General features: G+C 46.5%; 1 long non-coding RNA gene across 2 annotated transcripts; it reads left to right on the top strand.

Moving 5' to 3' along the window:
• The first annotated feature begins 3,198 nt into the window (after positions 1-3,198).
• On the top strand, positions 3,199-9,136 carry LOC310848284. 2 transcript variants are annotated; one of them, XR_014566272.1, is made up of 3 exons: positions 3,199-3,558; positions 7,869-8,001; positions 8,516-9,136. It is a non-coding gene; the product is annotated as an uncharacterized lncRNA (long non-coding RNA). The 2 variants fall into 2 exon arrangements; XR_014566273.1 differs by lacking the exon at positions 8,516-9,136 and having other exon boundaries at positions 7,869-8,406.
• The last annotated feature ends 3,589 nt before the right edge of the window (positions 9,137-12,725 follow it).

The following is a 12,725-nucleotide window of genomic DNA, read 5'->3' as shown; positions in this document are numbered from 1 at the left end:
CGCAGGCGTGGTCGTGCGCTGCCATCACAGTAGATCTGGACGCGGTGCGACGCGCGTTGCAAGTGGATCAGTTCGCGCAGTCCAAAATGGAGGAGTTGCGCAGAGGTGTGCAGAGTGGCGAAGATTTCCAACTACGCGACGGGCTGCTAACTCGCAAAGGTGCCCTCTACGTGCCAAGCGACGAGCTTCGCGCAAAGGTTCTGCAGCAGTTGCACGACGCCCCCAGTGCGGGCCACTTCGGCAAGGAGAAGACAATAGAACTGGTGGCAAGGGACTTTTGGTGGCCTCGGATGCGTGGAGAGGTAGCGGATTACGTCGCCAGGTGTGACACTTGTCAAAGGTCCAAGCCAGTACACCAGAAGCCAGCGGGGCTGTTGGAACCGCTGGAAACGCCACAGCAACCGTGGGAGAGGGTAGCCCTGGACTTCGTTACTGACCTGCCCAGCTCCAGAGGGAAGACGGCGGTACTGGTGGTTGTGGACCTGTTCACCAAGATGGCGCACTTCATTCCGTGCGCAAAGGTGGCGACGGCGGAACAGGCTGCCAAACTCTTCATTGATCACGTGTTCAAGGTGCATGGGCTGCCGCAGTCCATCCTGTCCGACAGGGGGCGCCAGTTTGTTTCCAATTTTTGGCAGAAGCTTTTAGGTATCCTGAACGTCAAGATCAACCTTATGTCGGCGAGACACCCACAGACCAACGGCCAAGCTGAGAGGGTCAACGCGATCATGCAGCAGTACCTGAGATGTTACGCCAATCAGCGACCCGCAGCTTGGGTGGACTACCTGCCGATGGCAGAGTTTGCCTATAACAACACGAAGCACGCGTCCACGGGGGTGACGCCGTTCTTCGCGAACAACGGTCGTCATCCCAGAACCTTCCCGGGGTTCGGGGCACCGAGAGAGGGGGTGCCGCAAGAAGCCGACCAGTTTGCAGCGGAGCTGCAGGAGGTGCACGAAGAGTTGCGGAGACATTTGGAGCTGGCCAAGCAAGCATATAAGGTGCAGGCAGACAAAAACAGGAGAGCGGGGGAGGAGATCCAGGTGGGGGACTGGGTGTGGTTAGCGGCCCAAGCGATGCCAGCCAAGTCGTTGGCCAAGAAGAAGCTAGGGCACAGGCAGTTAGGGCCGTACCAGGTGGAGGCTAAGATCAACCCTGTAGCCTTTCGACTAGCCCTCCCCGAAGGTTCCAGAGTGCATCCGGTATTTCACAGGTCGGTGCTCACCCCCTACAAGGCACCGCACAGGTTTCAGGAGTCTGAAACAGTCCCGCAACTACACACTAAGTCACAGGAGAGGGAGAGGGCGCCTAGGGCCGAACCACTCAACGAGGTCACAGAAATCCTGGACTCGAGATGGGGGAAAGAGGGGGTAGAATACTTTCTAGCCACAGAGGGCACTCCAGCCAGTGCCAACGGTTGGGTGCCGGGCTACGCTTTAGACGAACCTCTTCTAAAAGACGAGTTCCATGCCCTTTTCCCGCATAGACCCATGCCAGCCGAGTACTTTGATGACTGGCTCTTTACGCCCACACTCTCAGACAGTACTTTCCGGGGTTTTTCTTCAGCCGAGGAGAGAACGCCAGAATCTAGCCCGCCCAGGGGATCGTGCTCAGGGGTGGACACAGAACCCTCTTATTGGTGGGACGAGCAACCAGAGGAGGACTGGCGCAGGAAATGGCTGACGGGACCTTGGCCGGCAGCACCAGACGAGGTACCAATGGAAGAGGGAGAAGAGAACACTTTGGGTCAAGAACCCGAATTCGAACACTCATACACCGAACTGCAAGCAGAGGAAATGGAGGTACACAACCTGTATCCTGCATCCACCTCCGAAGAGCTGCAGCTCCTACAACCTGCACCCGATGGGCGGGAGGGGGGAAGGGGGGGCTTCGAGGGGGGGATGGATGTCAGGGTTTCAGGGACAGAGAGCGAGGGGGAGGGGTCCCAGGGTGACGAGGAAGAGGACGACGATGACCCGAGGTTGTCAGTGAGTCCGTCAAGTGAATCCGAGGATTCCCAAAAGGGAGCCCCCCTGGTCAGGCCAAGGGGCAGTAGAGAGGGAAGCAGTCAGAAGCAGGGGAACGAAGAGGGAATCCCCAGTGGGGGTTGGAGATCGGGACCGGCCTCTCCGTCGGAACGGAGTGAAGGGGGTGGAGTTACCAGTGTGTCAGAAAGAGCAGAACAGGGAGCAGAGAGGGGAAGGAGTTCGGAGCAGAACATCCTGCCGGAAGGGGAGGAGTGTAGTACCGAGAGTAGCGTAACGGTCGAAAGGAAGGTCAGAGGCAACGTACGCGCGCCAAGTTCAAATGTGGAGGCGCGCGGAAATGAGGAGAGCCCTGAGGAGGAGCCTGGTCCCAAAGCACGAAGGAGGGGGGAGCAGGCGTCAGAAGACTCAGCCTCGGGGGAGTCCCGAAGGGAGGGAGCACAGGGGGGCAGGAAGACCCTGCGGAAAAGGAAGGAGAGGAAAAGGTGGAGCAGTACAAGCCTCTTAAGCTGGTGCAGGGGCGGGACTGACTCAGAGGGGACTTCAAACATCTAAGGGTAAAAGATGCTGAGCCACGGAGCTTGGATGTAACGACAACAATGTTCTTCAATAAAACCTTTTGTATATAACTTGGACTGGATTTTGGTCTCTTGTGAGCTGGGACCTCGGGTGGCTCTGACAACATCTCTTAAGGTTTTGAAGTAATAATAAAGGAGAATGCTTTGTACATGTTAGAAAACCCTTTCCTTACTTCTGAGCTGCTACAGTTAGCCTCCTCCAACCCTTTTTCCACAGAAGTTGCTATTGGGAAAGGAGAGGGCACCTTCTTGTCTGTTTTGCCAAGAAACACAGCAATGGGCCATGGAAAACTGACATGAGGTATATTTCTTGAATCTGAAAGCTCATACCTATAGTGTCAGGAAGGGCTTTTTTTCAGCTGGAACTTGCCGGAATTCAGTTACAGCACCTCTAAGCTGGGCTCTATTGCCATTATAAGAGAACAAGGGAAGCATTCCTAGTGAGTTCCAGCACCTCTTTTTCTAGAAAAATAGCACTGGTGTCAGGTGTGAAAGACAGCTAGAAACTCCTACACTACTTGCTGCATAAATGGATTTTGTTCAGCCTCCACAAGAGTAGCTGAATGACAAATTATTACTAAAGCATTCAAAGCGGTTTGCTATTTTAAATGATAATAGTAAAGTTACAGGGCAAAAGAATTGAACAGCAGAGCTGTTTCAGGACATTGGTGGGCTCTTCAGGAGCTGATGGCATCCACTCCCTGGTCTGAGCTTTTTAAAAGCAGCTTCTGGAAACTTAGCTCTTTCAATAAATACATATCTTGCCCAGTGCTGCATAATTGCTTGCCAGCTCTTTTACCTGAAGCCACCATAGTGCTGTGCATTTTCTTCTACTATGAAAAGAGCAGAGTGCTTTGGCTGTGCTTCCTCCTCTGTCAGAAAGAGAGAATGAGAACACATCATCTACCAGCATCATATCCTACTGTTCTGTATACACGCTACCAGGAAGGCTTGCAAGAACGGGCATTTAAGGACCGATGATCAGACACTTAATGGTAGGTCTCTTTATTGCTGTGTTGCTTTTACTAACCTCATAATGTTCATATTCAGGTTCATCCTTGAAATCCTGTATCTAAACCCTGTCAATTTGATGTTAAAATAGAAAAGAAAAAACCTCAAACATGCAAAGAAAAGCTTGCATGTGCATGCATTTTATCTTGCCTACTGACCAAAACTTGGGAGAAAGAATGGGAGATGAATGAAATAGTTTTTTAGATGCTACCATAAAAGGCATTTCCTCCTATGCCCTCAGTGAACCAAGAACCACTTGAAATTTGTTCACCTCATTATAATTCATGCACCTTGCATTAACTGTGATCAGGGCCAGATGTTGTTAATTTTGCCAGTCTTCTATAGAAAATTGCATGGCAGCAGTGCCAAGGTAAGGAAAGGTTTGTGCTTCTGTTCTGGTGGGAAAGGCTGTGATTTTAACACACATGAAACAGATTGGCAAAAGCTGAAGGATAGACACTGTAGTTCTCCAAACGACATATTAATTTATGAAATTGCTTACTCCAAGGTGACCACTAGCAAAAGACCAAATAGACAGTGCAAGAGTCCCTGAGCTAGATCAGGACTATGAAACTGGAGAAGTGGAGGTGATTAACCCTTTGACCTCACGATCCTGATCAGAATCTTCTCCCCATGTCTGCTATTTGCAGTGGGAGGAAAAATCACATTGGCACCCATAAAAGTCTCCTCTCATTGTAGCAGGCACCCCCAGTTATTGGGGGTGAGCATGGATGAAGAGTTTACTACCTTTTTGTCCATTTTGCAATTCTTTGAGGTGGGGGGCAAACTTGTTATACAGACTGACATTCTAGGCTATCAGGCCAGGTTTGGTTTAACTTTTCACTGGTCTCTGCAACATCTGCTGTAGCTGCTTAGCTGTTATGGCCATATCTTATGTTTGCCTTTAGCCAGATGGGTTTTGCTTTAAAAAAAATGCAAAACAATAAAGGGAACTTTGTATCTAAGTTGCTAAAGGCTTCATGTGGTCCTTGCCTCTCTCTATTTTAACACGAACTGTGCACCAGGAGCATTGAGTGAAAAGTACAATCCATTTGTAAGTGGGAAAGTCACTTTGAGCTATTGTTTTGACTAACATGAAAGGTCATTTGAACTACAATTCCCAGAACACTCCTGTAACTGATCCTGCATGTTCGCCAAACAAATGATGATCCATCTTTTGGAAGCCAGATTGATGGATTATGATTCCCTGAGGTTCAAAGGATTGACTCTGACTTTGCAGAGTGCCTCATTATAGTTGTGTGTGGTATTCCCCCGCTCCTGTTTCAAACCATCCATATATTATATTTTTCCCCCTTGGAGGTCTGGTGACTGCATGAACTCCTTGGCCTTCTCTGATGTGTCTGCCTTAGCAGAACAGTACAATACAACTAGAAAATGCTTCTTAACTGTGAAGCATGTCATGATTAGGCTTCTTCTTTTCAGTTTGTATTTGCTGCCAGGGCTAGCTTTGAATTACTTTTTAAAGTTCAAACAGCATTGTCCCCAACCCCTTACCTCCCTGCCTTTTCCCATTTGACAGAGAGACCATGTATATATAGCATATGGTTACCAGATTTTTTTCAATGAATCCAGGGACACTTTTTTTTTTGAAGCTGAGTAGCAACAGGGAATCAGTAATAATAAATAATAATAAATTTGTTTTATACCTCAACCTTCCTGGTTCAGAAAACCGGGCTCAGGGTGGCTAACAACAAATTTAAAACACTTAATTGATGCAACAAAAAACAGCATAAAATACAGTATAAAACGTGAATAACAATAAATTCAGAATTCAAAAATCAATTTAGGGGAAAAATCCATCCAATAAACATTAGATGATCACCAGGGCTAGCTGGCTAAATTAGTCCTATTTGGGCCAGCGAGGAGATCAGGGGAGAATTAGCTGTGGGATCCCAGAGCGGGTAATCTTCATAAAAAGGGGAGGGGGAGGGAAGGAAAGGGAATAGAAGATCAGGCTAAGTTCAAACTGAAAGCCAGGTGGAATAGCTCTGTCTTATAGGTCCTGCGGAAGGAAGTTAAATCCTGCAGGGCCCTGGTCTCATGGGGCAGAGCATTCCCCCAGGTCGTAGCCATCACTGAAAAGACCCTAGCCCTAGTGGAGGATAATCTGACTTCCTTAGGGCCCAGGACCTCTAAACTATGATTATTCATGGACCTTAAGGTCCTCTGTGGGGCATACCAGTAGTGGGGATGGTGAGGCAAAAGACCCTGGGCCCAAGCACAAATACATATCCCCAGTCTTCCTTGATGATCTGCCCCTTCCCGCTTTGTTCTGACAGATCAGGGGAGGCTCGGGAGTCACGGGTGGTGTTGCCCAGGAGGGGCGCAAGGCACACAGTTTCTCTGCCAGGCAAGGTGCAAAGCTCTTCTTTCGCACCCTGTGAAACATAAATACGCAGAGTTTTTTAAAAACTGGTCAATGGGGCACCGCCCACCCGTAACTCCCAAGCCTTCCCTGATCTCCTGCCCCCTTTGATTTGACTGATTGGGGAGGCTTGGGAGTCAGGACAGGCGGCAGTTGCCCAGTTTTGTTAAAACTCTGCATATTTATGTTCCAAAGGGTGCGAAAGAAGGGCTTTGCACCTTGCCTGGCAGATAAACCATGCACCTTGCGCCCCTCCTGGGCAACAGCCGTCCGCCTGTGACTCCCGAGCCTCCCCTGCTCTGTCAGAACAAAGGGGGAAGGGGGCAGGAGATTGGGGAAGGCTCGGGAGTCACAGGCGGGTGGCGTGCCATTGCCCAGGAGGTAACCCTAATTCTGATAACCCTAATTTAGCAGCTTCATGGCAGACAGAAATTCAAAACATGCAATTCTTAGCATGGAGATAGAAAGCTTCACCTATTGACTTTCTCCTGTTCCTTAGGGACCAGACCTTGCAACAAACAAACCCATTTGCCAACTCTGTTCCCATAGTTACATAGTTACATCCTCCACAGTGTCAAGATTGCATTAATTTGCTTGCCTTCTAACATGATCATCATCTGCCAGGAATGTCTCTTGACAGTTGTACCCAAGCTACAGGGTCCAGTGTAGGCATTTTGCCACTTTTCCTCCTCCAAAGCCAGCATGGTGTCAATTTTCTATCTCTTTCTGCCCCCTTGCCACCTCCCCTGTTCAGACTTGATGTTTTAGGCATGTTTACTTGGTTTATTTTTTTGTTCTTCATCTTTTTTGTTTTTATAACTAAAGCAAATATGTACGTACATGCATTTTTTTGCTGCAGTTGGGAGGGGTGTTGTTGTTAATATTTATTTATTATTATTTATTAAATTGGTTGACCAAAACCTGGTATGTGTGTAGATGGAACTATAACGGGCTCATCACTCAAGTTACGTACATCTTGAGTATACCCCCTTGTATGCTGGATGCTGTTCCTTGCACTTCCTAAAAATGTGCCTCAGTTTTCATGCTGAGGTCCATACAGTTCATTTGGAGATCTGCCATGTTCTACAGCAGTTCACAAGTAACCCTTCAACACATCCACCATACGCATTTTATGTTATGAATTGCCCTGAGATCCATGGATGAAGGGCGGTATACAAATTTAAGAAATAATACTACATAGAGGCTAGCACAACCTTTCTCAAACTTGGGTCCCTAGATGTTGTTGGACAACAACTCCCATCATCCCTGACCACTGGTCATGGTAGCTAGGAATGATGGGATTGTAGTCCAACAACATCTGGCAACCCAAATTTGAGAAATACTGGACTGACAGACTTGCCCCATGGTATCTATGCCTCTTCTATTTGCACTGGCCATATGGAGCGTCAGCATGGAATGTATATGTAAGTCGGCTCTCCTTCCCAATTTTCTGAATTGAAGCCATTGGGGATGAAGAAGAATGGGGGAAGGAGCCACAGTCCCACTCCCCTCTAAGCAGTTCTCTCTAGTTTGGTTTGAATCTCCTTGGTTTGTAGCTTCTTTGAAACTTCCCAGGTGACCTTTGGAATCTCAGCATCATAAGCTTATTTTAAGATCTATGTTGTTGCCTGGGCCCAGCAGTGTCTGCAGTCTATTTTTCATTCCCAATATCTTGTTGACTGTCAGGACAACTTATTTTATCTAGCTAAGTGCGATAGATCTGCAGATTTGTCTGGAGTGTGATGTCTCTCAAAGCATAATGCTTGTGCAGGGTTTTAGCAGGCTGTGTGGAAACCAAGTTACTGCAGTGTCATGACAAAGTCACAGTTTATCCAGAGAATTAAATGCTGTGAGCAATGCTGTCCAGTCACAGTTGGGATGTTACAAATTTTACGATTGTTCTCACAGGACTTTTCAGATACGGCTGATGAAAAGCAGGCGGCAAGGCTTTCGCCTCAAGAGAAGAGGCAAGAGGAGGAAGAAATATTACCTATCTTGACCTTCTTTTTAGACTCTCAGCAGGATGTTGGTGGCCATCCTGGTAGGAACCCGAGAATTATGCACCATGCTTGTGATTACACTCTCTGTACTTCCTGCCACCAATGGCAAACCTTGCCGTTCTAATGATAACTTGCAGCTTCAAATTCATGTGAAAAATGACAAGGCCTTCACAGCTTGAATAATCATCATGATGGCTCCTGGGTTTATATTAGGAAAAGTACTTGCTTCTCCGAATGCAGTGCTATCCCCAGCATGTGATAGTCAGGCTACACTTCTTGAATCTTGCCACTAGTTCCAGAATGTTTTATAACTTAAAAGTAGGGATGGGTAAATATGTCAATTTTTACTTCTCTCAGTTGCTCATTTCCCCCATCTTAAATTCTGTTCTAAGCTTCTCCGCATCAGTTTGCACTTTTTCGTATTAAACAGAACTTCCTGTGAAAAATTGGTCAAGCTTTTTTGTGCAAATGTTTCCTACTATGCACATGTTTGCAAAGCAATTTTTGTATGTAATTTTAACGAATACATGTATTTATGTGCACACATTTCCCTAGTATATGCATTTTTGCACCCATCACCTGGCCAGAGAAGTTTGCCTACTTGGGCACCACCCAGTGAAATTATTTCCTCTGTCACTGGAAGACATGTACCTTTTACTGGATGGCTGAAGAAACTGGGACTGTCCATATGTTGCTGGACTGTAACTCAAAGTGCTGGTTTTGGCATTTACCTGTAAAGCCTCAAACAGCTCAGGAATGCAATAGCTGACAGACCACCACTCCCCATATGAACCAATCAGGACCCTGAGATCATCATCTGAGGCCCTTCTTTGTGTGCCTCCTCCATAAGACGTCCAGATGGCAGCAGCAGCACGAGAAGGGGCCTTTTCTGTTGTGCCCCACATTTGTGGAATGCTCCCCCAAGGAGGTTTGCCTGGCACCATCATTATACATCTATAGGCGCCAGACAAAAATGTTCTTCTTCAACTAGGCCTTTGACTGATTAACATTCTATGTCCTTTTATATGTGTTTGTTGGAGTGTGTGTGTGTGTGTGTGTGTGTGTGTTATTGTTCTGTTCTTGTTTTTATCATGTAGTTTGTGTTTCTATTTTGTATTTTTATGCTGTGAATTGCTCTGAGATCTTTGGACAAAGAACTGTATACAAATTTAACAAACAAACAACTAATAATAATAACAATAATAATTTAATTATTTATACCCCGCGCATCTGGCTAGGTTGCCCCAGCCACAGTAGGCAGCTTCCAAGACATATAAAAACACAATAAACATTAAAAACTTGTTGTTCCTGACCATTGGGCCAGGCTGACTAGGGCTGGTGGGTTGAAGTTCAACAGAATCTGGTGGGCTGGAGGTTGCCCACTTTTGTTTTACTGCAACTTCTAATATAATAGTAGGGGAGGGGAGCTTGTAAAACAAGTTTACTGATCAATTAACTATATGGCAGTGAATAACTGTGCAGGTATGATAAAGCACTTTGACTAGGTCATACTAATCTCCTCATTCCAGGTATAGCTTGTAAATGTATGCATATGTATAAGTAAGTAGTGAGAAGTTGAAATATATGCAGGTTATATGCAGTAAATTATATGAGAAAGAGGGAGAGCATGAATCTTATGCTGAATTATTCAACAGAGATTTGCTAGGAAAGGAAATATGGCACATCTCTCACACTGGCCATTCTCTCCTCTCATTACTTTTGAGCACTTAAGCCATTTTTCCATGGAGACTTTCATTACAGAGGTAGTTAACCAAGGGGCTTGGCAATACGTTAAATTCAGTATGGGGAGCATTAATTGAGTGGAATTTGACATGATTGCTCTGTGAGGGAAGGTACCTTTAGTTTATTTTAATAGTGCACATTGATTTTCTGGCTTCTTCTTGTGAGCATGAACCCTAAAGCAACTGTGACTAATATAGTGATCAAGCAAATGCATGCATAAGCAAATATGCAATTCAATTAAAGTCTCTGGAACATCTTCCAGTTTAGGAGCAGCATCGATAACTACACACAGAAAGAGAGTTTTCTGTATGTATAACACCCCACCTCCCAAACTCTATGTGATCAGAAAATCCTGCCTTCTCTCTCCTCTTCCACCTCCATTGCTTTGCTTCAAATTAGTAAGACAAACGTATATTATGCCACTTGGCATTTTGTTCCTCTGGGACTAGGACAGGGAAAGCATAAAATATGCAATCCAGTGGTGGGTTTTAGATTTCATGTGCACCATGGCAAAAATGATCCATGGCCTTTATTGCCATGGCGGTTTCCCACACATAGCCATTGTGGCCAGAAAAGCAAAAGAGGGCAGAACCTCTGCAGCATTAATAACTGTGCTGAAAAAAGTGTGTGTGTGTGTGTTAGGGGTGGGGCAGGTTGGCTGCAGCTCTTTTCACCGTGAAACAACAAGCTGCTCCTGTGGTGATCCACTTTTCCACCTACAGAATTGCATCTGCAGCATTCGTGAAACCTTACCGCAAAATGGATTAGCTGTTGGTTATAAAATGGCGGGACATGGGTGGCACTGTGGGTTAAACCACAGAGCCTAGGACTTGCCAATCAGAAGGTTGGCGGTTTGAATCCCCGTGACGGGGTGAGCTCCCATTGCTCAGTCCCTGCTCCTGCCAACCTAGCAGTTCAAAAGCACATCAAAGTGTAAGTAGATAAATAGGTACCGCTCTGGCAGGAAGGTAAACGGCGTTTCTATGCGCTACTGTGGTTTGCCGGAAGCGGTTTAGTCATGCTGGCCACATGACCCGGAACCTGTACGCCGGCTCCCTTGGCCAATAAAGCGAGATGAGTGCCGCAACCTCAGAGTCAGTCACGACTGGACCTAATGGTCAGGGGTCCCCCCTTTCCCTTTTATAAAATGCTTGGGAAACCAGCTCTGTGCAAACACCTCCAAGAAGTCTGGCCTGCTAGTGGGCTGGCTGCAAGATCCCCACTTGGGTGCCTGGACTGAGCCCTTGCAGCAAATAGAGCAAGAGAAATATGCCAAAATGCTGCAGTTCTATGTTGAGAAGACCTTTATCTATTGACTTGTCTGACAGCGCTGTCTGTGAGTAAATATATCCCTTCCCCCTTGGAAGCTGGCAGCTTGTTCTCCACACATTTGCAAAGCTGAGAGCAATGGCTGGAGCAGAGTGCCTGACCTTTGACAATAGACAACTGACCTGCAAGCTGGTGATGAGCATCTTCTCTGTGGAAGAATAGTGCTCCCCACTGTTGGGAGCAGAGGGTGTTTCCTTCCTCCCCTTTAAATATTTTTAGGCTGCTTTTTAGGGGAAAGACCTCACAAAACTGGCTGATGTAAAACAAATTCATGAAACACAGTATCACAATTACCATAAAGCAACCCTTTAAAAACAGCAGTATACTATGGAAATCAGCTGAAACACTTGAAAAGAATCTCAAACAAGCCGCGCTGTAAAACCTTTGAGAGCAAGCAACTTGAAATAATTGAGTCTTCAAGGCCTGTTGGAAGGTCTGCATTTGGGGGGGGGGGGCAATATGCTCAACAGCCGGGAGTTCACACAAGTGTGGGCCGCCTAAAAAATAGCCCTGTTTCCTGTGCCTGCCAATCTAATTTATCTACAGGTTGGTCTATGAGCAGAGCCTTCCTAGCTGATCTCAGCATCTGAGTAGATTTGTATGTGTGAATCTGGTCCTTCAAGCAACCTGGCCACAAACTAGTCATGGCTTTGGAGGTCAAGACCAGGGAAATGGAACCTTCTAGAAAACCTTCTAGGTAGTCCACATGCCACTGCTGGGTGGAGCCAGAGGGGAAAGTGGGCAGGTCAACAACTGTGCATTTTATCTTTCTTCAGAAGGCTAGCTCTAACACACACTTGCAATCTCCCTCCACCCAGGCAAGCACAAGGAATTATCAGAGTGCAGGGACACACGCAAGCTAAGCAAAAATACCAGCCAAGGGTGCAAAGCAGGGATGTGTGCAGCCTGGGAAGAGTTTCAAGAGCCAGACAGAGAGGCCACATTTGGCTCCCAGGCTTGAGGTTCCTCATCGAGGGTCAAGACCAAGACTTCACATTCAGCCAAGATGCTCTCCAGCAACCAGTGCAAGGGGTACAATACTGTTAGAGTCATACCTTTCAGGAAAGACCCAGATTAGGGCAGACATGGATGGGAGACAGCCATAGCCACTCTACTTTGCTTTGCCGTACGCGTTTTCCACCTTCCCTTGCTTAAATTATTTATTTAATATAAAATTATTTATTCTAAGCACACACAACATAGGGACAGATAATAGGCTCATGCAGCTTATCCAATCCCTGCATTATCATTTCCCAGTTTGGGGCGAATATGCTGGTGCTGGTGTGCTGTAATTGGGTGCTGGGCTACACCACATCCTTTGCTCTCAGTATGGGAGAGGCAGTAGTCGACATGGGGAACAGCTTTCCCCTCAGTTCTTTGCCCGCCTCATTGAAGCTTTTGGTGGCTGAAACATTGGTGTATCCAAAGTGTTCTGTTGGATCTAACATGGCAGTGGTATATCTTTTTTAAAAAATGATATTGCAATTATAGTGAGTCACTTTGAGCTCGACACATCCTGTTGGAAAAGCGGGAATATAAATATTAAATCAAATCAAATATCTGACATTCTGTTGGCATATTCCGGCTTCCACCAAATTCTGTATGTCCCCCAGTTGGTGTTTCCTCAGTGTGAGATTGAGCTCTTTAAAGTACTTATATCCTATGTTCCTGATTAAATGTAGGACTACCTAAG

This window comes from Podarcis gaigeae (assembly GCF_964106915.1).
Source record: "Podarcis gaigeae genome assembly, chromosome: 7".
NCBI lineage: Eukaryota > Metazoa > Chordata > Lepidosauria > Squamata > Lacertidae > Podarcis > Podarcis gaigeae.
This window is presented reverse-complemented; position numbering and strand designations above follow the sequence as displayed.